The sequence below is a fragment of the Euprymna scolopes genome, chromosome 36 (genome assembly GCF_053919585.1).
Source record: "Euprymna scolopes isolate OS-2025 chromosome 36, ASM5391958v1, whole genome shotgun sequence".
Classification (NCBI taxonomy): domain Eukaryota; kingdom Metazoa; phylum Mollusca; class Cephalopoda; order Sepiida; family Sepiolidae; genus Euprymna; species Euprymna scolopes.
Genome location: NC_136517.1, coordinates 14,897,683 through 14,924,698, shown reverse-complemented (window position 1 = coordinate 14,924,698; position 27,016 = coordinate 14,897,683). Strand labels below are relative to the sequence as shown.

Here is a 27,016-nt window from a genome sequence, read left to right as displayed (position 1 = left end):
TTTTCGATCCCGTTTAAAAACGTTTGCCGCCTTTCGACTACGATGGACCAAACGCACTGAAATAATTTTGTTTTTTATTCTGCTTTAAATTGCCCCCCCCCCCCACATTGGTCACCCATCTGGTACTGGCCAGCCGCAGCGTTAATAATATATTGAAATTTTCGTCACTGAAAAATAAGTTTTTTTTTGGCCTGTTTGGTCTTCCATAGTTTGCTTTTTATCAAATGCAAACGTAAACATTGTCGATCTAGATTCTAGATCGACGCAAAGTAACTGGTTGCCTATATGAATAAGTGGAATTATTTGAAATCCAGGTACTTATGTTACATGATAAGAGCTGTCCCCTTTTCATGTAAGTATAAAAATGGAGAATTTCGTTTAAAATGAAAATGAAATGGCATGGGCGAAATTCGAACCTCGTAATCTAGTTTAGAAATAGATTACGTGTGAGAATTTAAAAATGTAAAACAAACATTTGTTTAGAATATAGATAAATATTTCAAGGAAAGAATGTTAACTATCAAGTTTGTTATGAAATTTTGAATTGAAAGAATGCAGCTTATAAGATAATGTTTTTAACATATTGAATATAGGTTAAAATTCCTTTTGTAGAAATAGGAAAAGTTTTGGACACGTATGTCCAAAACACGTGAAAGAAGGCACATGTTTTGACATGTGTATGACGTCACGGAAAATAGAAAGTTCTAGGAATAGAGAAAAACTTTAGTTAGAGTTAGACAGTCAGTGAGAAAACTCAGAGAGATTCAGTCGTCTAGGAGCGAGACGTCACTTCAAGAAAAAAATGTGAAACTTTGAATTCTTGATGATGGAATCACGGCCGTGTGAAGAATAAACCATCAAGTGTTTTTTGTAAAGCTCGTATTGTGTCTTATGATTCCTACAGAAAGGTAAAGCGGAATTGTATTATATATTTGTGTTATATGTCTTTACATACACGTCTCAACATCATCATGTCCGAACTGTCTGAACACTATCCCTTCACTCCAAGAGCTTTCTTCTTCTTTCATTCAACACAATTAAGGAATGAACAATTTAATATATAAGAGTCTCTATAAACGAACAATCTCTCTCTCCGAGTACATCAACATCCCTCTTAATAAATCTCTCCTAACATGAACAATATCTATCTAAGTCTAATAAAGTCTCTTACAAATTCTCTCTCTCTGATTTGATTAAACATCCCTCTCTAAGATACAGCATCACTTTAATAAGCATCTCTCAAGACAAACACTTCCTAAGACTCTCTCAATGAAACCCCTATATAACACTTATAATATTTTTGCATATTCTCTTAGAAAATCACCCTAAATCTTAGTTAGACAACAAATAAATAAATTATTTCAAAAACCTTTTTTTATTTAAATATTTATGTACTTTTTTTTGTGCAAGACAAAAAATGTCAATTAACATTTAAAATTTAATTAAAAACAGTAGAAAAAGTTTTACATTATTCTGTTTTCTATATGATAAAATTCAGGGTTTTATCTTTCTGGAAAAAAAAAAAGTTACTCAGAAATAATGGATTTTAATAAATGTAATTTCGTTTTAAAAAAACAACAACTGGATTTTTCGGCCATTTTTGGCGGTGCCTAAGGAAAAAAGAACATGGAACGAAACGGAACGGAAGTAAACGAAACGGAATGAAATGAAATTGATGTATTCAATCTTTATATAAAAAAAAAAACAAAAAAGAAAACGAGAAAATGATAGGATTTTTTTTTTTTTACTGTATTGACGAAGATACGTTGATTAACTAATATGATGCATCCCCCCTTTACTGCGTACGTTTATAGTGGCATATAGGAATGCATTGTTTACATTTTGTAATCTAGTAATTTTAGTTTAGTTTTAGAAATGCGATAATCATCATGGTGTAAATATTTTGAGAGGAAAAGTAATATTCAATTATGTAACCCCTCACCCCCAAGAAAAAAGAAAAAATAACGATGGTGAGAAGAAAAAATAATGACGGCGAGTGTCCCCAAAAAATCGGGAAAATGTCAACATAAAAAAGAAACGGAGAACGAAACGAAACAAAATAAACCGGACATTATGTAATGTATGTATATGTGGCTGGGGGGGGGGGGAATGGAAAGAATCCGTATTTATTTATTTTTCATAGTTTGAAAATGTATGGAAGGAAATGGTAATTTAAAAACGTAAAAGTAAGCGTCGTGCGTTTCCCCAATAGGAAGCATTTCAGTTTTTATAAGCAACTACTAAACCCGAAATCGGTGTGCGTTCGTAGCAGTCCCTTGTGAACGATCAAGCAGCGGTGTAAATGGGGCGCGGGGAAAAGAGGAATTTAATAGAGAGAAAAGATTTTACAACTTCCGTTGATTATAACTGATTTTTGCAGTGAACTCTCACCAGGAAAAATATAGGAATGTACGATTATCGAGCAAGTGTATAGGTAATAGACCTATAGCACACCTCAGATAATGTGCTGGAGTTTGTGCATATTACATTTGCATGAAATGTTGTGATCTTTAATCCTATTGAGGTCAAACTCGGAGGGGAAAAATTGAGTCCATTTCACATACATAGAAAGACGATAGAAGATAGAGAAGAGAAGATGACGTCCCCCTCCCCACACACAGACACATAAATAAATAAAAAAATCAGTAGTGTTACCTCTGCTTACATCACCATTTTTAAGTAGATTGCCACTTTTCTCTATTTCTCATTTTTCTTAAGCACCAAATTAACTTTCTTGAATTTATTTAATTATGACCTAACCTCCAAATATTGTTAATTTTTAAATAAAAATCTCTTTAAATTACTAGGCACAATTAATACCCATTTTCCCAGGGATTACTTTTTCTTTTTTGAATCTTGTGTAATATCTTTTCTGTTGTTTCTTCTTTTATGGGGTGGATCTTCTCTGGTTTTACTTTCTATTTTATATTTTAGAACGATATACATTACATTATTACAAGGGTATTATATATTACAAGGGTCTTTGCAAAAGTAATGGATCCGCTTTTTTTAACTAAAAAATGTTAAAGACCTACAAAGATGAGAATGGTATCATTAAAACGAGCAACCTTTTAATGCTCCAGAATTTATTTTCCTACAGTCACCAGAATTGTCAATGCAGTTCCTCCAGCAATGGACGATGCCCATTCAAAGCGTGCTTTGTCATACGAGGGTCGTTCCAAAAGCAAAGCCTCCTTTTTTTTTTTTTTTTACTTAAAATGCTTAGGAGGTATGAAGAGTGACCTTTTATGCTTCAGAATTTATTTTTCTACATACTCACAACTGTTTTCAATGCACTTTTCCCAGTGATGGGCTGGTGACTGTATATGGGTGTCTAGAGCACGTTTCGTCACTCACATGGGGATGTTTTGCAACTATTTCGTATTACAACTATACTGTTGCAATTTTCTTACAAATAAATCAACTTTGACCAGTTGACAACCATAATAATCAACGCGACAATAAAACATTGTTTTACTCTGTACATTTTCAGCGTCCCAATTGTTTTTTGTTTTATTTTTTGCGTTTAAAGTTGTTAGAACCTTTATAAGAAGTCTCACTTAATTAAAGGACACGATAACAAAAGTTTTCTTAAAAGCACTCAAATTGTACAAAAAATGCTGTAAATAGAAAAGCATGGTCTTAATTAGTTTTATTGACCTTATTATTAACATATAAATTAAATATTTCACCCAATGGGTCATCAATGTTTGTTTAAAAGAAATGAAAAAAAAAAAAGTTACATTTTATTTTCTATTTAAAAAGCCCTTCTTAACATGGGGAGAGTGTTTTTAACTATTCTGTACTTTCAACTAACAATTTCATTTTAAAAAGATATCAAAATTTGAATTTAACTAAGTATTATGGTATCTGTTCAGTGCACATTTACCTTAAGTATGGCAAAAGTATAATTCAATGGCTGTAAGTTTGTTTGTTTGTTTTTTCAAAAATAAACAATTATAAACAGAACGACTCATAGAAATCTATCTATATATCTGACGATGTGCGAACTGAAAGTAAAGCATTCTTCATCAGTCATACTCTTGTTCCTTATTTTCGGACTCTTGCTACCATTATATATTTTTATTTTTCTGGTTTAGATAATATTTTATTGAGATAAATTACTAACTAGATATCAGACATAGTTAATTTAAATATGTAAAAAATTTATATTGACAACAACCTTCAACCATTATGGCAACCAGTTTCTGCTGGAAGTATGTTGATGGAAATCCCAAGAATAAGAATACAGCTGTCTGCAAGTTATGTCAAACCATTACATCAAAGGGTGGCAAATCAGCAAAAATTTTTACAATGACTAATATGTTAAACCCTCTTAGAAAGATTCATCCATTATCAAATAATCCTTATACAATGTGAAATTTATTTTAAGTGGGATATGAAAAGCAAAGAGGGGAGATTTAACATATGAGAAATATTTGGAATCAAGTCTCCCCTTGTTGTTATTTTAGATCATTTGAAACCTTAGCGCCAAGTTTTAGTTTCCCCCTCCATCAAGGCCAGAGGTTTTCAGGAAATATCAGATATTTTGTAATTCATATGCAAAACTAGGACAACATGACTATGATTGAAACATTTTATCGCTGTAAAAAAGTGACAAAAATAGGCTCTGGATGATTCTCTTAATGTGCGACCTTAAGGGCAAATGTCACATAGTCCACTACACAATTTAGGTCATTAGCTTTCTAACGAGTCTTTATTTGTTAAATTCTGATCAATAGTCACTGAGATTTGGAACTTATAAAATTGCCAAAAAAGGTGGTATATGTGTCTAGACTGGTAACTAAATTGAATATTGAGATGCTCATATCTTTGGTTCTAAGGGACGAAACTACACGAAAATGTGCAGGCTTTTTGAAGATTCTTATCCTATCCTATGATTAAAATTTTATGACATTTGGTAAAAACGAAACAAAAAAAAAAAGATTTTCAAACAAATAAAATATGTTCACATTTGCCTATATTTGTATATATAGTGTCCTGCAGGCCAGCTTCAGTTTTGCTACTTCAGTTGTCTCCCCTATGGCTTTGCCAGGCCACTAATATATAATCTTTCCAGCAATGTTATCAGCATATAAATGAAAGTAATTGACTGCATTTGAGAGTCCATGTTGGTAAGTGTTTATTCTCGTCACATGCTAACTCTGACCAAAATGCTTTTATGAACTTTATTAATTCCTGTCATTAGTTTTTATGAAATTTAAAGATTTCTTTTTTAATAAATTTTTGCCATGTTGGTTGATATTGTTAGAGAATGGATAGAGAGAGGGAAGAGGTGAAGTAGACACGTAGACCGGAAGTCAAGATCAGCTGATTGGATTGCGTGTGAGTCATGTGATCAGGTTAGCTGAATCAAGGAGATTTGGGTGGGACTTGGAAGAGAGCGGACGGCTTTGCCGTTGTCTCCTCCACTTCTCTGGGGGGGATGAAGGGGCGGCGAACGCTGGCGTGGTAGAAATAAGACCTAGAAGAAATAAACAACACAGGCCAAATTCACTTTTCATTCTTCTGCAAACGATCTGGAATGTGAATAAAAAACTATAGAACCAATTTCTTGTCTTGGAGTGAAATAAATCTTCATCCCCAAAAACAGGTATCAAGTCTCCCTCCCAGACGAGAATTTCCAGATGGACAAATGAAATGGCAGAAGGTATGTTTAAAATACATGTCACACACATATTCAGACTTAACAGTATATTAAAATATGTAATAGAAAGACCACTAGACCATCACACACACAACAACATTAACTCTGATAAAATAATCAAACACTCAATCCTTTATGAAGCGACAACGTAACAATCCTTTATAAATAGACAATACAACAATATTATTCAGGTTTTATTTGCAAGCCGAGACACAAAAAGAAGTTTTTTGTACACAAATCAAATTAGCATTGAATGTTTCAAAGCCGATTGTTGTCTACTGCAGAGATGCTGAATACGATTGCTTCAATATACTTAAAACGGTAAGAAATGGTGACACTTTTTCATCCTTTTTCTTTTTAATCAGTTTTGTTCATCTATACATTAATATCGCTGGAAAAAACAGATGTCAGAAACTATTAATAAAATAGTAACCTTCAATCAATCATATATATATATGAGGATCGATTTCTTTTGTGGAAAGCAACCATTTATTAAGTTGCCTGATGAGGACTTTTAATTTTAACCGATCATTTGGCCAAAACATTAGCATCTCTAGTGTGGGTCACTCCATGCCAAAACATCCCCAAAAAGATGAAATCTGCACCCACCAACACCGAATTACTTGAAATTTGGCACAAATATTACCTTTAATGAGTTAGGAAAATTTGCCAAATTATTTTGTCCAAAACCTTACCGTTCAGATTTTAGGGGGAGTGTAAAAATTGCATATTTTGCTTCTAAATTTACGCTGCGGAACGTCACGAAATTTCAGTGTTTTCTAAAATAATAAAAAAAAAATACTTCCATGCATTCAATATTTCTGAAATTAGGTAAGAAGGGCATTAAAGGACTGTAGAATCCGATTATTTCATTATTTTAACCCCATACCTGGTAGAAAATAAAATTTTGCTCACCCAAAAGCATGTCCCCCAAATCAATTTTTTTACATATGTAGCTCATGGTCAGTCTAGAGAAAATATGTCCTCTTCAATTTTCATCATATTTTTTTATAGCATCTACTATGACTGCTTAAATTCTCAAAAAAAATTGTGAGGGTTTCTAGCCTACTTTAGAAGATATGGCCCTGTGAAGTTTCTTTTTTTTTCTATGTACGCACAGTAATTCAGTGAAAGATGGATAAAGACAATAATCCTAATGCTCCAAAATTCCTCAAATGTTCATATTGTGTTAAGTAATTTCTTAAACTATTCAATAAGATAATCTTTGTTAATTTAAAAAGAAAATAATTTAAATATATTTTGCAGATATTGCATTCTGTATGGTACAGACAGATTGTCTGTAACTCATGCATTAGGATCAACACTTCAGAGTTTTTGTAGATGGCATTAAACATTAATTTAAAATAAATTATTACTGATTTAATTTTACAAAATTAATTTCATTATTTTCACGAAACAAAAAAATGATTTTTTTGTTTTAAATGCATATGAATTTTTAAAACTTAGAATATTTGTAATTGGCACTAAACACTTTTTTATCCATAAGAAATGCTTTCAATTTCATCACTTTAAAAATGATTTATTTATATTTTTTTACAAGTTTTTAAAAAGTTATTTTCATTAATCTAAAACTTTTGTTTTCATTTAGAAGCAAGTAATAATAATATACAAATTTTAAACTATGCTGTGCACCAAATTTTGTTGTGTACATAGATTAAATTGTTTTGTACAAAATTTTTTGCACAGATAATTTATCCACTTTGGACAAATGATAAACTACCATTTGGTGTTGTAGGGACATCAATAGTGCACAGAATATTTGTTAATAGCACAAAACATATATCCTTAAAATCCTCTTTCCAATAAAATGAATGTGATGGAAGAGCTGGATGCACCAACTTAATCAGCAAGTCCTTATTTTGCATATTAATTTCTAGGACCATGCCAGTCCAAACGTTACTGTCATACCTGCAACAAACATATTCTGAAACAACAAATTCCATTGGTTTTTCTTCAACCTCGATAGAGAAGTCATATCTCAATTCATAGTTTTCATCTTCACTACATTGTTTCATGGCTACTTTATCTCTGTTGAGTGGAATAACCTGATGAAAAATTCTTGTCCCTCGAACTGTGGATACATTTTCAAATCTAATAGTGAGATTTCTCTTTGCTTCCTCAACTTCCTTTTTAATCAAAATGAATTTGATTCCTTCAATCGCAGATTTGCAGTATACAAACATACTTTCTGTTGAAAGGATTTGTTTGGAATTTGGTCTTCGTAGACTTTCTTTTGCTACTTTTCACTGTCCCACCTCTGCCATCACATGGTTGTTTATCATGACTAGTTGCAAAGAAGTTCCATTTTGCATCAAGTCCAAAATCTTTTTGATGATTGCACCACAACCATCTGTAAAATATTCAATATTTTTCACATTTGGCAAATTAGCCTTGATCACCTCGATAATGTTTTTCTGTACCATATAAACAAATGCCACATCATGGAAATTGTCACTCAATATAATACAAAAACATTAACTTTGCATTGTATTTTCAAGCTTAAAATAGAGTACAACTGGGTGTAAAGTACATTGAGAGGTACTTCAATGAAAACTCTGGATCTCATCTTGAACAACAAATTTGTAATTTTCAGCAAAATCCCCAAGAAATAAAACTTTGCTATCACTGATATTTTTTTTTTTTTTTTTTTTTTGCTTTAAATATCTGGATTGTGATTTAGGAATGAGATGTAAATTTATTGCAAAATAACTAAATCCACATAAGCTTGACAGGATTCCTTGTGAATTATTAAAGTTGATCTGTCACTTGTTGTTCATTGGGAGAACCCAATAGAGTTTTCATTACCAATACATTCTTCAAGGGTGTCGTAAAGAAATTTTTCCAGCAATTGTGATGATTTAGGACAATTTGTGCACCTATGAATCATACACTGTCTATTACTTGTATTGCAGACAATATATTTCAGAGATCTAAATACAGTACATTTAATGGTTTCAGTAATAGTTTCATGTTTTGGTGGATAGTGCATACACATAAGCATGTGTACCTGCGCTACCAGCAAGGACACACCATTTTGGTCTAAGACTACAAAATTTTGAAAACCCTTAAGATACTTTCGGGTTCTGTTCCTTGAATGCTCTGAAGAGCTCATTTAGGTTGCACAATAAATATGAGTCTCTTCTGCTGATGTAAATTACGTTTAATACTAACAGTCTTTCCTTCCTGGCATCAATCAAGTGTACTCCTCATCTTGATAAAATGCTTGCACTAACCGTGCAATATCAACAGGCAAAGACTTGCCTCTTTTTGTTCTGGCACAGCTAAAATACCACTTTCCAAACACAATTTGCGAGCTTTATGTACAATGTGTTCTGAAACACCAAATACATTTTTGTGTGATCAATCAGTAGGGGCAAGTGTCAAGATCTGTATTTTCATTTTAGTTGATTCCACAATCTTTACTTTTGCTGCAAGAACCTCTATCATTTTATCAAAGCACTTAGCTTTATCTAAAATCTCATCTTTTTTATTTTAAAGATTCATCACATAACAGCTCAGAGTCAATGTTTAATGACCTACTGATTGCAGAACAAAGTTTTCTCTTACCTAAACGAGCCTTTCCAGAGTCATGAAGCCCTTTCGTTTTCATTGGAGAAATTCCAATAGCAGAGAAACTTTCACTGATATTTGTCTTCTGTTTCTATTGAAGTACTTGCATCCAGCTCTTGCATTTCCTCATCCGATACACACTTTTGTTTTTCATCATCAAGAAGTTTGCTCATTCGTATTCATAATTAGGACAGAGTTTCTTGTCTGGGATAAGTAACAACTTGGCCTTTGCTTTATCTGCCAACTTCAAAGAAATTGCTTTCAAACTGCCTTTAATTTGCTTCTTATGATTTTTAAATGGATTGCAACAACTCTTTTCAAGCCGCTCATACTTAGTTAATAAGGTCTGATTGTGATGGTTACAGATAGTATTTTATCCTCATCAAGTCCTATCCGACAGGCAATAAGCTTTACATCCATTGCATCCAAATGATCCACTGAAATTAATCCAAACTGTTTATCATGGAATAAATTACTACTTGTTTCAATTGTTAGTTCAGTACAAATAGAACAATTCATCTTTATCTGAAAAAAACAAAACAAAAAAACTACTACTTCAATTATTCTTTGTGCTTGTAAAAAAATCCAAGTTGGAAAATGCCAGCTTTCTCTTTGAATACTAGATGAAAAAGGACCAATAAATATTTTAGGTGCCACAGACATGTTCCAGTCTGGGTCAAAGGAGGGTCATTCAGAGTTCACGGTTGGTCTAATTCTAAATTTATTACAATTATTACCTATCAGAGATATTATGTTTAAACAATAGTCTACAACAAATTCAGTGTAGCTTCATACTTAGTGTTTCAAACTATTGAAAAATACATTTTATTATGAATTTCTTCTAAATGAAAAAGAAAACGTTTTAGTTTAATGAAAATAACTTTTGGAAAAATTGTAAAAAAAAAAAAAAAAATGTTTAATGCTATCTACAAAAACTCTATAAGTGTTTTTGTAAAGAAGTGAGTCAATGTTTATCACTTGTTAAAGACAATCTGTTCATACCATACAAAATGTAATATCTGCAAAATATATTTAAATTATTTTCTTTTTAAATTAACAAAGACTATCTTATTGAATAGTTTAAGAAATTACTTAGCACAATATGAACATTTGAGGAATTTTGGAGCATTAGGATTATTGTCTTTATCCATCTTTCACTGAATTACTGTGCGTACATAGAAAAAAAAAGAAAAACTTCACAGGGCCATATCTCCTAAAGTAGGCTAGAAACCCTCACAATTTTTTTTGAGAACTTAAGTAGATGCTATAAAAAAATATGATGAAAATTGAAGAGGACATATTTTCTCTAGACTGACCGTAAGCTTCATAGGTAAAAAATTGATGATTTGGGGGACATGCTTTTGGGTGAACAAAATTTTATTTTCTACCAGGTATGGGGTTAAAATAATGAAATATTCGGATTCTACAGTCCTTAAACGCCCTTCCTACCAAATTTCAGAAATATTGAATGTATCGAAGTATTTTTTTTTTTTATAATTTTATAAAACACTGAAATTTCGTGACGTTTTGCAGCATAAATTTAGAAGCAAAATATGAAATTTTTACCCCCCCCCCTCTAAAATCTGAACGGTAAGGTTTTGGACCAAATAATTTGGCAAATTTTCCTAACTCATGAAGAGTAATATTTGTGCCAAATTTTAAGTAATTCAGTGTCGGTGGGTGTAATGGCCTGGTGAATTGACATGGAATGACCCGTGTCTCAGCCATGTAAATTTGATTATTTTAATAAAAACATATCTTGCTTTTCTTGTATTGAGCACTGTTAATAACCTTGTTAAATTCATTAGTTATCACTCTTAAATACTTCACCTGGTGTGTGTATGTATATATATTTATGCGTGTAAAATGAATGCAAAACATGTATATCAATTCTTATCGTTTTCCTATTTCTTATTTGTAGTCAGACGGGTAAATGTCTTTAAAAAAAATATATATATATAAAACGACATTTTTTTTTTTTTTATTGTTCCATCCTTTGGTCTTCTTAAACTGAACCAATTTTGCACAAAAATAATGCATATTATTTGATGGTTTTCATTTAATTATCTCGGTGAACACGAATCTCAACCTGCACACATAGAAATTTATTATGGATATTTTCTATATATATGTTTATAATATTTCTGAAATATTACTACAAACTTATTGAACTTGTAATTATGTAAAGTTAACAAAATACAATTAAGATAATACAGGGTGCCAAAAAAAAACAAAAACAAAACGGGCCCCTAGATAATACAGAGTGACCAAAAAAGAAAAACAAACAAATAAAACGGCCCCATGTACATGTATACTTTATGTTATAGAGTTGGGGAGGTTTTTTTTTAAAAAAAAAAAGATGTTCTGATTTTAGATTAGTTATCGGGGTGAGCGCGAACGCAGACCCCACACTTAGAAATAGCGCACCCGAGTCGTCCACATTTGGGACGATCGCAAAGGTCAACCCAACCGTAGTGCAATGGAAGGGCCTCGCTCTGGGAGAACGGCCTGGATGATCACCGTTTACCCCTGTGCCAGGTAAGTATGCTTTTCACAACTTCAGGCACATTTTTATATCACACACCGACACACAATACCGACACCGACTTACAACTTAACAAAATACATTCAAACAATTTCAACAACATTAACACTTTACAACTTTTACATTCATCAATAATAACATTTCATAACAAACAATTATTAACCATTTAAACACATCAACGTTTTCATATGATACGATATTTCTTAAATAAACACGATTGTATCGTAATATTCAAAGTCAAGGTCGTTTGTATCATATCAACAATAATTCATACGTTAATAACAAATACAAACAAATGCAATTTCCTTACATTTTGAACCAAACAAACAAACAAGAAACAAACACATTTTTCGTTGAATCAAATCAAATTATTCATTTACGCATCATTTTTGTTTTTTCGATAACTAAAAAATTATTTCAAATCGCTAATTAAAAACAAAAACAAAACTACGACCGGAAGAGTTGCCTCCCCTTATCTTTTTATTTGTTATAGTTTCAAAAAATTATATTATTTACATATCAATATTTTTTTATCTTACCCCCCCCCAAAAAAAAACATATGATTTAAGTAGAACAATCTCGATGTGTTTGTGGTATTATGGTGAATGAGAACTTTAGCTAGGACTAATATAAACAAGCAAGCGTACAGTAGGGACTGCCAAACGAATGTGAAGATTTGACCGCATGTTTCCGTGACGTCAGATTTGTGTGTACTATACGAACTATGAAAAAGCAGAAACGACTTAATGATTTAATGTTTATCTTCTTCAAACTGCAATTAATAATTAATCTTTGTTATAATTTTTGTTAGGTTTTAAGATTTACACAGTTTTAATGAATAAACATTATAAACATTTGTATATTAAATATGAAATACGGTTTTACTGAATGTTCTTTTTGGTTACCTACGGACTTTCATATTTTGTTCGGTAAAAAGAGACAAACAAAATAGGGGGGGGGGGGCTACAAAATGCTTAATATTGTGCAATAATATTTTCAAATTGGTTTTAATCTGGCGATAAAATAGCTGATAAGAGTCATGTTTATATGAAAACTTAATATTAAAATATAATTTAAACACAATTAATTAAAAATCTATGTTGTAACGGAACATTTTGAAATAATGGAATTTTAATCGTTTTAATCTTTTAAAAGTTAATTAATGTTTACCAAGTTTTTTTTCTTGGCAATTCAACAGATTATAGTATATATTAATTTGAAAAAACGCTATTTTAAAAAACATAATATTAAGTTTATATCAATTTTTTAATTGCAACTTCAAGGTAAATTTTTGTTCAGTATGTGTATTCAAATAATTACAAAAATGTTTTTTTTACTTATTTGAACTTTTCTGTTTGATAAATAGAAATTTCGATAGATTTAAATATATTTTGTTCGAATTTCTTTCAAAAAAATAAATATGAGGAGGGGGGCACTAAAAAATATTTCCCCTCATATATTTTACGAAAACTGCATTTTATATGTAATTTCATTCTAAAATGGGTAAGTATCGAAAATTTCACGAAAATCTGACTATTAGTTGATTTTTGCTAGATTTATTAAATACGGGTATGTTTTCACATTCGGAATGTCTACTATATGGGAACGTTATTTTAAAACGCCAATTATGTAAACTCGATTTTCGTCTCGCAATTTTATTATTTCATCCGATGAAAAAGATTTTTTTTAAATCATTACTGATTTATTTTGCTCTTCTTTTAAATGGCACAAAAGTTATACTGATAACATTAATTTATAATAAAGTTACATCGTGTTACATATAGGGTGGGGTAATTCTGTGGTGACTTTTGGCAGTCCTTAGGGTACAGTGACGAGGATGACCAATTTTTGAATGGCATTGAGCCTAAGTTTTTGTTTTTCACAAAATATAAAATATATACTTCAAACAATTTTATTTCATATCATGCAAAATAAACAAAACGAGGAAATTGTCTTTTAATGTTTTAGAAATTTTTAGATGAGAATTGATTATTTATATTATATTCAACATTAAGACCTTTGTACAATTTTTAGTCATCAATAACATTTCATAACAAAATATCACTTTTTCCATAGCTACCAACGTAATAGATGCACTGAGACTAAAGCTGCTTACAGGACTGCCAGTAACCACTGTAAAAGAGTAATAAAAAATGCAAGAGATCTATATGCCCAGTCTGTTAAATCCAAGGTAGCTGATCAGCGGCTTGGTTCCCACCAGTTTTGGCAAATAACAAATAGGATCCTGAACAGAAGTGTGCGTTCTATCCCAACCATTATCAATGGACCAGAGGTCATCTCGTCAGCGTCAGACAAGGCCAAACTATTTGCAAAGAACTTTGCAGCTAATTCTACCCTATGCGACGAAGGCCATCAACTCCCCATATTTCCTCCTATAACACAGAACAAGCTAGGTAACATACAAATATCCGTGCATGAGGTCGCCAAGCTAATCAAGAACCTAGATTCCAGTAAAGCAACTGGCCCTGATGGCATCCCAATCATAGTGTTAAAAAAGCTTCAACCAGAACTTGCTCCCATACTTACGAAACTGTTTAAATGTTGCCTTAAGGAGAAGTGCTTTCCAACACCCTGGAAAACCTCATCAGTATGTCCTGTATTTAAGAACTCAGGTGATAAGTCATCTCTCCCTCTCAGTACAGACCAATAAGTCTCCTGTGTGTCATGAGTAAGTTGCTGGAATCCATATTAAATAGAGAAATAGTCAACCACCTCAGCAGGAATAACCTTCTTAGTGACACACAATATGGTTTCCACTCTGCAAGATCTACCGCAGATTAGTGAATCTCTTCCTTCCAAGGGCAATTGCTCTTGACATATCAAAGGCCTTCGACAAGGTATGGCATAAGGGTCTACTTCACAAGATTTCCAGCTACGGTATAACTGGAAATGTTTTCTCAATCATTAAATCATTTCTCTCCGATAGGCTCATAAGAGTAGTGATAGATGGACAAAAATCGGAGGCCTGCAATATAAATGCTGGAGTCCCTCAGGGGTCAATCCTGGGCCCAACTCTCTTCCTGATCTACATCAATGACCTCCCTAAACACATACTTAAATCATTCGTTGACATCTATGCTGATGACACGACCATCTACGGCAACACATCAAAGGCTGTAAATGACAAAGTTCTCTCTGATTCTCTCTCCTCTGATCTCGAGCGCGTGGTTCAGTGGGGGAAGATGTGGCTGGTTACCTTTAATGCATCCAAAACCAAACACCTATCCTTACATCATCAATGCTCTGATCCCTATCTGGCATCAACTGTGATGGATGGCTCTCGTCAGTGAACTCTCACCAGGAAAAATATAGGAATGTACGATTATCGAGCCACTCATACTTAGTTAACAAGGTCTGATTGTGATGGTTACAGATAGTATTTTATCCTCATCAAGTCCTATCCGACAGGCAATAACCTTTACATCCATTGCATCCAAATGATCCACTGAAATTAATCCAAACTGTTTATCATGAAATAAATTACTACTTGTTTCAACTGTTAGTTCAGCACAAATAGAACAATTCATCTTTATCTGAAAAAAAAAAAAAAAAACCCCAAAAAAAACAAAACAACTTCAATTATTCCATGTGCTTGTAAAAAAAATCAAAGTTGGAAAATGCCAGCTTTCTCTTTGAATACTAGATGAAAAAGGACCAATAACTATTTTAGGTGCCACAGACATGTTCCAGTCTGGGTCAAAGGAGGGTCATTCAGAGTTCACGGTTGGTCTAATTCTAAATTTATTACAATTATTACCTATCAGAGATATTAGGTTTAAACAATAGTCTACAACAAATTTAGTGTAGCTCCATACTTAGTGTTTCAAACTATTGAAAAATACATTTTATTATAAATTTCTTCTAAATGAAAAAGAAAACGTTTTAGTTTAATGAAAATAACTTTTGGAAAAATTGTAAAAAAAAAAAAAAAATGTTTAATGCTATCTACAAAAACTCTATAAGTGTTTTTGTAAAGAAGTGAGTCAATGTTTATCACTTGTTAAAGACAATCTGTTCATACCATACAAAATGCAATATCTGCAAAATATATTTAAATTATTTTCTTTTCAAATTAACAAAGATTATCTTATTGAATAGTTTAAGAAATTACTTAGCACAATATGAACATTTGAGGAATTTTGGAGCATTAGGATTATTGTCTTTATCCATCTTTCACTGAATTACTGTGCGTACATAGAAAAAAAAAGATAAACTTCACAGGGCCATATCTCCTAAAGTAGGCTAGAAACCCTCACAATTTTTTTTGAGAACTTAAGTAGATGCTATAAAAAAATATGATGAAAATTGAAGAGGACATATTTTCTCTATTATGACGTCAGAGCAAAGCGAACAGTCAATCTCTCTACTTACTCTCTCTATATATCTCGCTATCTCTCTCTCTTTCTTAAAAATCTAATGAACCAGATAACCCCCTCTCTCTGTGAATGATGTGGCGTGGCAGACACTTGGCTGAGGGAAATGGGACAGAGGTTGGGTGTGAATATCGCCGTAGCGAGCGGAAATACGTTGTCATGGCAACCAGACAGTGAACATTCGTGGCGGGAAACTTGGAGCACGAAGGATTTGAAAATAAGAAATAAATAGTTGGTGAAAAGAAGCGAGACAGCCTGGTATACAAACATTATCTCCGAGAATCGGACTCATCCAAGATTGAGATTTGGATCAATTGAACAGCGGATTATTAGTCAAATACAATCGTATTGTCGATTGAACTCAACATTTAATCTGGCTGAGATTTGAATTAATTAAATTGCGGATTATCATTCAAATACAATCGTATTGTCGATTGAATTCTTCTTTGGAACTAAGATTCGAGGAAGAGAGACTTTCGCCATCTCAACTTTTTTCTTGGATATTGTGTTTGCGAACTTTTAATCCGTGTTTACCCTAACGGATAAAAACAGATAAGTTTGGCCTATCTCATGCCAATATCTTTTCCTTTCCACAAACTTTTATACATATTGTACTGTATTTTGCATGTCGCATACATCTGGCATACATCCCCAAAAATACGTCTGTCTCACTCATTCTTTTTATTGGAGCTTTTTCTTCTTCCTTTGTATATAAAAATCTTTCTGGAAATTTGAAACTTTTATTGAGTGTTTGTTTTGTCATTTTTGCTCTGTTGTTCCGTCCTCCTTAATGATATGTTTCGCTGGTTAATCCGACATCCGACGATTAACCGAAGATAATTATGAGATGTTGGATATAAAATAAAATAAATTCTTGTGTCTCGATCTGACTGCCAATCAATTCGGTCATCCCTTAATCGGGTCGTGACATAATTTGGGGGCTCAGTCCGGGATTCTCATTAGTTTTTATCTTTATCCGAAATCTGTCAATTGGGGAGACGAGAAGTAGAAATGTCTACAGTAGAGGAATTCTTAAGAAACCCATTGGCGGAGCAGTTATTAAAATTGAAGAAGGACGACGCATTCGTAATAGGACAACAGCTCCAATTAGATGTCAGACGATCTATGAGTAAAGCTCATCTTCATAAGATAACTGCAGAACACATGGGCGACAACGATGTATTCGAGGACGAGATACTGGACAAATTACAGGTAGAACCTCAAGAAGTGACATCAGCACAAATCGAGCTTGAGAGGGCAAAAATAATGGCCAGAGCAGAGATAGAAAAAGCCCGAATAGAGCAGGAAACCAGGAAATTAGAACTGGAACTCCAAGAAAGAAATTTTGGATCAGGCAATAAAGTATTTGACTTAGCGAAGCAAGTCAGGCTAGTACCAAAATTCAAAGAAGACGAGGTCGACTAATATTTCCAGCACTTCGAGAAAACAGCGATTAATCTGGAATGGCCGAATCACACGTGGACGATGCTATTACAAACCGTTATAAGCGGCAAGGCGCAAAAAGCATACATGTCGTTGACGATCGAGGAATGCGCAAACTACGAGACGGTAAAAAGAGCGATAATGGCGGCATACGAGCTATTACCAGAAGCATACCGGCAAAAGTTTTGAAACTATCGAAAAAACGAAACTCAGTCCTATACGGAATCCCTTAGACAGAAGGAAACATACTTCGACCGATGGAGCGCATCCGAGGGAGCCGAGGGAGACTACGAAAAGCTGAAACAAGTAATTCTCATCGAAGAATGTAAAAATGGCTTGAGTGACCAACTGCTGCTTTATGTAGAGGAGAGTTGGAACTGCACGCGAATTAGCTACTTTAGCAGATGAACATGCCCTGACACATAAGATGTTCAAAGCAAAGCACAGCTACGCGGGAATACCAACCATGCGAGGAAAAGGCCACTATACACCGATCGAGAGTGTGCCAGCAAGAAACCATCCTCCGGTAAAAGGCAGGAGATAACTTGCTTCCATTGTGGAAAAATCGGCCATATAGCCAGGAATTGTAGAAATCAATTCAGTCGGGAAGAGAAATATCAAACCACACCCCAGGGGATAGTGTCGCGAAAAGAAATAGAGGACGGCTATAAACCATTCATAGCTATGGGACTAGTGTTACAGAAGAACGATAGTGGGAACACCTCAAAAGTTAAAATACTGAGAGACACAGGGGCATCACAATCCCTGTTGCTAAGAAGACACCTCCTTAAAGGAAGACGATCCGATACGGGTGAACATGTCGAAATTAAAGGTATAGGCGGAAAAGTCACGAAAGTCCCAATCCATCAAATAAACCTCGAGTCGAAATGGATCTCGAAAACGATAAAAATAGGGGTAGTCGAAACTCTACTGATCGAGGAAGTGGATATGCTTTTAGGAAACGACTTAGCTGGACCCAGAGTAATGGCCACGGGTATACCAGAACAGAAGGAGATCAGAAAATGGGCGCCAAAAGCGAACCCAAATCAGAAAAAGGCGGGAGTGGTGACGCGCGCACAAACTCTAACACGTAGCAGAGAGGAGGAGGTGGAGGAGGAAAAACATAGGCAGCCAGAGGAGATGGCGTGAGAATCAGGAGAAAATTGCGGGAAGATCAAGAAAAGGCGCGAACTACCGACAAGAAAGGAAGATGGCGAACACAACATCTTACGTGATCAAACCACTACGGAAGATCTTATCGAAAAACAGAAGATGGATCCAAGCCTCAAGAAATATTTCGATTTGGCCAAAGGGAATATTGAAAAAGATAATAGCACCTCGGAATATCATATCTGCAATGGGATCCTGATGAGAAGATGGAGACCGAAGAATACCCCTGATATTGAAGACTGGGAAAATAGAGATCAGGTAGTGATACCTCAGGACTACCGGGTGCTTATCTTACAAACAACACATGAGATGCGTTAGCGGGACATTTGGGGATAAATAAATCTTACGACAAAATAAATAGACAGTTTTACTGGCCAGGGATAAAAAGAGATGTAGTAAAGTTTTGCAGAACATGCCATACGTGTCAGATAGCGGGAAAGGCTAATTCGAACATACCTACAGCTCCATTACAACCCATACCTATCACCGGCGAACCATTCAGCAAAGTGATCATAGACTGCGTAGGACCCCTACCCCGAACAAAGCAGGGAAACAAATATATATTTACAATTATGTGCGCAACATCCAGATTCCCAGAAGCTATACCATTAAGAAACATATCATCTAAGAAAATAGTTGGAGCTCTGGTGAACTTTTTTACAAAATTCGGTTTGCCACAAGAAATACAATCGGATCAAGGATCAAACTTCACTTCCAAGATCTTTCAACAGGCCATTGAACAACTGGGCATCGAAGCGATTCGAGCGAGCGCATATCACCCTGAATCCCAAGGGGCGCTTGAGCGATTCCACTCCACATTGAAAAGCATGCTTCGAGCATACTGCATGGAGAGTCAAAAAGAATGGGATGAAGGACTACCTTTTGTTAGGTTTGCAGCGAGAGAAGCTACCCAAGAATCACTCGGATATAGCCTATTCGAGCTGATATACAGACACTCAGTCAGAGGACCATTAAAACTAATAAAAGAAAAATGGCTGGTGGACACTTCAAGACAACTGAATTTGTCGGAATACGTACTGAAGATGAGAAAACGGATAAGGGAAGCAAACGACTTGGCTAGGGAACATTTGGAGCACACCCAAACCAAAATGAAATTAAGATATGACAAAAAGACGATCCAACGGGAATTTGAAGTGGGGGACGAAGTACTTCTTCTATTACCAATGAATACCCATCCACTCAAATCCAAGTTCCAAGGACCTTATAAGGTTATAAGGAAGGTCAGTGACCTAAACTATATCATCGGAACACTGGATAGAAGAAGGAAAACTTGAAAATGCCACATAAATATGCTGAAGTCATATTATAGCAGAAATGAAGAAATGGCAAAAATAGCCGCATGCGAACTGGAGTTGAGTGAGAGCGAAACATGTGATAGTCATGATTATTATGACGTGCTCCAAGAAAAATCACCAAAACTTCAGAATTCTGCAATCTTGGAAAAGCTGGGGGAGAAATTTGATCACTTGGGCACAACAGAACGGGAGGAGTTATCGAAGCTCATCGAAAGTTTCAGATGCTTATTCGGAGACGTGCCTAGCAAATCGAAAATAGCAGTACATGAAATTGATGTAGGAGATGCAAAGCCCATCAAGCAACATCCTTACTGGATGAATCCGAATAAAGCTAAGCTGATGAAAGCCGAGACGGATTATATGCTACAGCATTATCTTATAGAACCCAGCTATAGTGCTTGGGCATCTCCATGCGTTCTCGTAGACAAGCCAGACGGATCGAAGCGATTCTGCAACGATTACAGAAAGGTGAATCGAGTAACGGCTACAGATACATTATCCCGCCTATAAATAAGTCGTACTATATCCGAAAACGTCATTTAAGGAAAAATAAGTTTTCGGCCTTTTAAGGGGGGATGTGACGTCAGAGCAAAGCGAACAGTCAATCTCTCTACTTACTCTCTCTATATATCTCGCTATCTCTCTCTCTTTCTTAAAAATCTAATGAACCAGATAACCCCCTCTCTCTGTGAATGATGTGGCGTGGCAGACACTTGGCTGAGGGAAATGGGACAGAGGTTGGGTGTGAATATCGCTGTAGCGAGCGGAAATACGTCGTCATGGCAACCAGACAGTGAACATTCGTGGCGGGAAACTTGGAGCACGAGGGATTTGAAAATAAGAAATAAACAGTTGGTGAAAAGAAGTGAGACAGCCCGGTATACAAACACTATCTCCGAGAATCGGACCTCATCCAAGATTGAGATTTGGATCAATTGAACAGCGGATTATTAGTCAAATACAATCGTATTGTCGATTGAACTCAACATTTAATCTGGCTGAGATTTGAATTAATTAAATTGCGGATTATCATTCAAATACAATCGTATTGTCGATTGAATTCTTCTTTGGAACTAAGATTCAAGGAAGAGATAGACTTTCGCCATCTCAACTTTTTTCTTGGATATTGTGCTTGCGAACTTTTAATCCGTGTTTACTCTAACGGATAAAAACAGATAAGTTTGGCCTATCTCATGCCAATATCTTTTCCTTTCCACAAACTTTTATACATATTGTACTGTATTTTACATGTCGCATACATCTGGCATACATCCCCAAAAATACGTCTGTCTCACTCATTCTTTTTATCGGAGCTTTTTCTTCTTCCTTTGTATATAAAAATCTTTCTGGAAATTAGAAACTTTTATTGTGTGTTTGTTTTGTCATTTTTGCTCTGTTGTTCCGTCCTCCTTAATGATATGTTTCGCTGGTTAATCCGACATCCGACGATTAACCGAAGATAATTATGAGATGTTGGATATAAAATAAAATAAATTCTTGTGTCTTGATCTGACTGCCAATCAATTCGGTCATCCATTAACCGGGTCGTGACACTATAATGACCATAACCTTCATAGGTAAAAAATTGATGATTTGGGGGACATGCTTTTGGGTGAACAAAATTTTATTTTCTACCAGGTATGGGGTTAAAATAATGAAATATTCGGATTCTACAGTCCTTAAATGCCTTTCCTACCAAATTTCAGAAATATTGAATGTATTGAAGTATTTTTTTTTTTTTAAATTTTATAAAACACTAAAATTTCGTGACGTTTTGCAGCATAAATTTAGAAGCAAAATATGCAATTTTTACCCCCCCCCCTCTAAAATCTGAACGGTAAGGTTTTGGACCAAATAATTTGGCAAATTTTCCTAACTCATGAAAAGTAATATTTGTGCCAAATTTCAAGTAATTCAGTGTCGGTGGGTGTAATGGCCTGGTGAATTGACATGGAATGACCCGTATCTCAGCCATGTAAATTTGATTATTTTAATAAAAACATATCTTGCTTTTCTTGTATTGAGCACTGTTAATAACCTTGTTAAATTCATTAGTTATCACTCTTAAATACTTCACCTGGTGTGTGTATGTATATATATTTATCACCTGGTGTGTGTATGTATATATATTTATGTGTGTAAAATGAACGCGAAACATGTATATCAATTTTTATCGTTTTCCTATTTGTAGTCAGACGGGTAAATGTCTTTAAAAAATATATATATATATAAAACGACAATTTTTTTTTTTTTTTATTGTTCCATCCTTTGGTCTTCTTAAACTGAACCAATTTTGCACAAAAATAATGCATATTATTTGATGGTTTTCATTTAATTATCTCGGTGAACACGAATCTCAACCCGCACACATAGAAATTTATTATGGATATTTTCTATATATATGTTTATAATATTTCTGAAATATTACTACAAAATTATTGAACTTGTAATTATGTAAAGTTAACAAAATACAATTGCGAGATAATACAGGGTGACCAAAAAAAAAACAAACGAAACGGGCCCCATGTACACTTTATGTGATAGAGTTGGGGAGGTTTATTTATTTATTTTTTTTTTGTCAAAAGAAAGATGTTCTGATTTTAGATTAGTTATCGGGGTGAGCGCGAACGCAGACCCCACACTTAGAAATAGCGCACCCGAGTCGTCCACATTTGGGACGATCGCAAAGGTCAACCCAACCGTAGTGCAATGGAAGGGCCTCGCTCTGGGAGAACGGCCTGGATGATCACCGTTTACCCCTGTGCCAGGTAAGTATGCTTTTCACAACTTCAGGCACATTTTTATATCACACACCGACACACAATACCGACACCGACTTACAACTTAACAAAATACATTCAAACAATTTCAACAACATTAACACTTTACAACTTTTACATTCATCAATAACAACATTTCATAACAAACAATTATTAACCATTTAAACACATCAACGTTTTCATATGATACGATATTTCTTAAATAAACACGATTGTATCGTAATATTCAAAGTCAAGGTCGTTTGTATCATATCAACAATAATTCATACGTTAATAACAAATACAAACAAATGCAATTTCCTTCCATTTTGAACCAAACAAACAAGAAACAAACACAATTTTCGTTGAGTCAAATCAAATCATTCATTTACGCATCATTTTCGTTTTTTCGATAACTAAAAAATTATTTCAAATCGCTAATTAAAAACAAAAACAAAACTACGACCGGAAGAGTTGCCTCCCCTTATCTTTTTATTTGTTAGTTTCAAAAAATTATATTATTTACATATCGATATTTTTTTTATCTTAAAAAAAACCCAAAAACATATGATTTAGGAATCTTAAGTAGAACAATCTCGATGTGTTTGCGGTATTATGGTGAATGAAAACTTTAGCTAGGACTAGCATAAACAAGAAAGCGTACAGTAGGGACTGCCAAACGAATGTGAAGATTTGACCGCATGTTTCCGTGACGTCAGATTTGTGTGTACTATATGAAAAAGCAGAAGCGACTTAATGGTTTAATGTTTATCTTCTTCAAACTGCAATTAATAATTAATCTTTGTTATAATTTCATTAGGTTTTAAGATTTACACAATTTTAATGATTAATAATATTATAAACATTTGTATATTAAATATGAAATACGGTTTTACTGAATGTTCTTTTGGTTACCTACGGACTTTCATATTTTGTTCGGTAAAAAGTGTGGAAAAAAAACTATTTAGAGGGTAAAGTAGATTACCCGGTGATAGCGTAAGCTCCGAGGGGTTGCAAAGGATGCCCTATGCGACCCCCCCCCCTACTGGGTCGAGTAACAAGTTTTGTAGTACGGCGAGCAGCGAGTAACTAATTTGTGCCAACCGTTCACCAGTAAGTCGTTAACAGAACTGGTGCTAGTCAGAGACACAATTCTTTTATAACAGAAGAATAGTGCCTCCCCCTACTCCTCCAAGTCTATAAGAGACTCGTTCTCTCAACCACTCAGATTAGAATTCCGCCCTCGAGGCCGGCGCCACCAAGTAAGCAATCTTCTTTTTTTATTTTTATTTTTATTTTCTCACGCACTCCCGACAAAAACGAGAAAAAAAACAAAAGGTAGAAGAGAGAAAAGAAAAAGAAAAAGTTACATAAAAATGACAGACCACCAAAATACTTAATCAAAAAACAACTGTTAGTACAATATAGCAGTAGTCGATCAGTCCAGATATCAATCAAGCAGGCAGCAGGCTAGGTCTACCCCGTCGTTTTTTAAGGGGCGCACATTCTGGGCAATACCACTTTTGCCTGTTGGGAGGTTCTGAGTCGATACCGACACATCGGAAATGGTACCAATCGTAGCACGAGTCACACCCGATCATATTCTGATTCTGCTGCGGAGAGCTGCACAGGGGACACAACCAGACCTGCTCTTCAACACTAGGGGGTGAATCCAACGTCTCCCCTCCCTCCGCAACAGGAGGTCCTTCAGGAGTCCTAGAAAGCTCTAAGGGGTACAGATGTTTCAGGGAATGTACTTCCTCCAAGCCCTCCCCTTTTTGTACACGTGCTGCTCTAACGACACCATCATGACCTGGAATCAGTTCAGTAATAGTTCCTGAGACCCAAAACGGTCTGGGTTTCAAAGGACTCTTAATCAGCACAACATCATCCTTCTGGAGGCGGGTTCTTGTACTGAGTCGGGATCGACCAGGAATCTTCCTTCCCAGCTCTAGCAGGTACTCCTCATACCATAGTTTGTGGAAATCTGTCAGACATTGGTCCCTAAGTTCCAAGGTTTGAATTAGCCTCTCCCTGCTGGGAGGCAACAAGGTTGTTCTATCCTCTCTATCCAGTCGTATCAATAGCCCGGGGCTCTGATTGGGCTTAAGGAACATATTAGGGGTAATTGGAGTAGCATTTTTGTCGGCTGACACCTGGTAAGTAAGAGGCCGGTTATTAACAGACCTCTGAATATCCGATAACACTGTCAAAAGGGTAAAGTAATCCAATCTACCGCTGCCAAGAATCTTAAATAGGCAATTCTTCATGGTCTTGATACATCGCTCCCATGTTCCTCCATACCAAGGAGAGAACAAGGGAATGGTTTTAAGTTTTAACTTACAAGGACCGTATTTTCTTTGATAGTCCGTAAAAAGAGAGAGACGATCGAAAATCTTTCCACTTCCTATAAACGTTTTCGCGTTGTCACTATAAAGGGTTTCGGGAACGCCATATCGGTTAGTAAATCGAACCAGTGCCTGGAAGAAAGAGGGTACGCTCATGTTGGGAACTACTTCAATGTGTATTGCTCTGATATTCAAACAAGTGAACAGGAGCAAGTACATTTTCGTATCTCATTTCCCGTCACTCACCCAAAGATGGCCAGTAAAATCAATCCCAGTGTGTTGATAGGGGACTCTGAAATCGGTACGGTGCGACGGCAGGGCACCAGCAGCATTCGGCGTCACTGGCGTTGAATTATAACGTTTACATCTGGCACAAACAGCCAGTACCTTATTCACAGCTTGTCGACCCTGCGGGACCCAATAACCGCTTCGCCTCAACTCCGCTAGAGTTGACCCAGTTCCAAGGTGGCAACACCTTTCATGACAATCTAAAATGATGAGTCTGGTAACAGGATGATGTTTCCCTATCAGAATGGGGTTTTTAACTTCATAACCAAAGTGGGAAGATTGGTTGATTCTTCCCCGAGATCGAATCAAACCGTCAGGGTCCAGAAAAAGATCCAGAGCACAAACCCTAACTGGCATGGGTTTACCACTCGGCTCCTTTAGGTACTCCACTTCCACGGGAAATTCTTGCCGTTGCACTGTCTTCATAAGGTAGATCGCTGCCTTAGAGTTGTAGTCCCATTGTCGATTAAATCGGATGGCTAGGAACTTAAACACCAAGGCAGTAACAGTCAGTAAACCAGAGAATGAGGAAAACCTCTGAAAAGGTATGGCCGAAGTGTACTCTTGATCATGGATCAAAGAACAATTTGCTGAACTGCGGGTCATTCGCTGGCATATCTCACTCAAACAGGGCATATCCTGTCCTGGCCATTGAGATATTCCTTCGCATAGCCAGGAAGGGCCTGAACACCAAAATTCCATCTTGGATTGGAACTTTCTCAATGTTAATCCTCTTGTTAACAAATCCGCCGGGTTGAGTGTACTATCAACATATCTGAAGAGAGTCTTCAAGCCATAGCGAGACTCCAACTCCACTTTCATCTGCAGAATGTCTTTAAGTCTATTTTTTGCAAAAACATTTTTGCTAGCCATGTTTTGAGATAAAATCCAGGACAAGACCACCTGTGCATCCGTGGCTATACACAAATTCTCGGGAACAAATCCTTCACAATTGTCCAGGATTGTGGGGAGACACTTGAAGGTGAGGAAAACGGCCATTAGTTCCAACACAGGCAAAGTCTTGTCCTTCATAGGTGCCACCTTAGCTTTCGCAAATAATAAGGATGACCGACCATTTTGTACGATATACACGGCAAACCCATATGCATCCTTGGACGCGTCGCAAAACAGGTACATATCTCCAGGCAGCCCTGCCATAAGCGCCTTGCGCAAAAAACGGAAATCACTCAACCCTGAAAGGTCCCTGGCTAGCTCTCTCCAATCGCTCAAGATCGCTGGCTGGAGTGGATCATCCCAACCTGCACCATTCTTCCACATGGACCTGATTAGCACTCTACTGCGGATAGTAACCGGGAGACATAGGGACAACGGATCGAAGACCTTAGCTGACTCTGAAAGAACACCTCTCTTAGTTGTCACGTCAGGATTGCACTTTACCGGAGCAACATACAACTCCTCCGAATGTGGGGAGTATCGGTAGCCCAGTACTCTCTCCCACTCCTCTTCATGGATACTTAGAGCACCATCCTCCTT

At 35.4% G+C, this 27,016-nt stretch overlaps 1 protein-coding gene and 2 non-coding genes across 3 annotated transcripts in view; all 3 read right to left on the bottom strand.

The window, feature by feature from the left end:
* Nucleotides 1–27,016, bottom strand: part of LOC145260353 (uncharacterized) — a 110,470-nt gene that overhangs the window by 10,658 nt on the left and 72,796 nt on the right. The gene's annotated exons all lie outside the window — the stretch shown is intronic.
* Nucleotides 11,642–11,805, bottom strand: LOC145260788 (U1 spliceosomal RNA). Its single transcript, XR_013864369.1, has one exon. It is a non-coding gene; the product is annotated as a U1 spliceosomal RNA (small nuclear RNA).
* LOC145260787 (U1 spliceosomal RNA) lies at nucleotides 22,740–22,903 on the bottom strand. Its single transcript, XR_013864368.1, has one exon. It is a non-coding gene; the product is annotated as a U1 spliceosomal RNA (small nuclear RNA).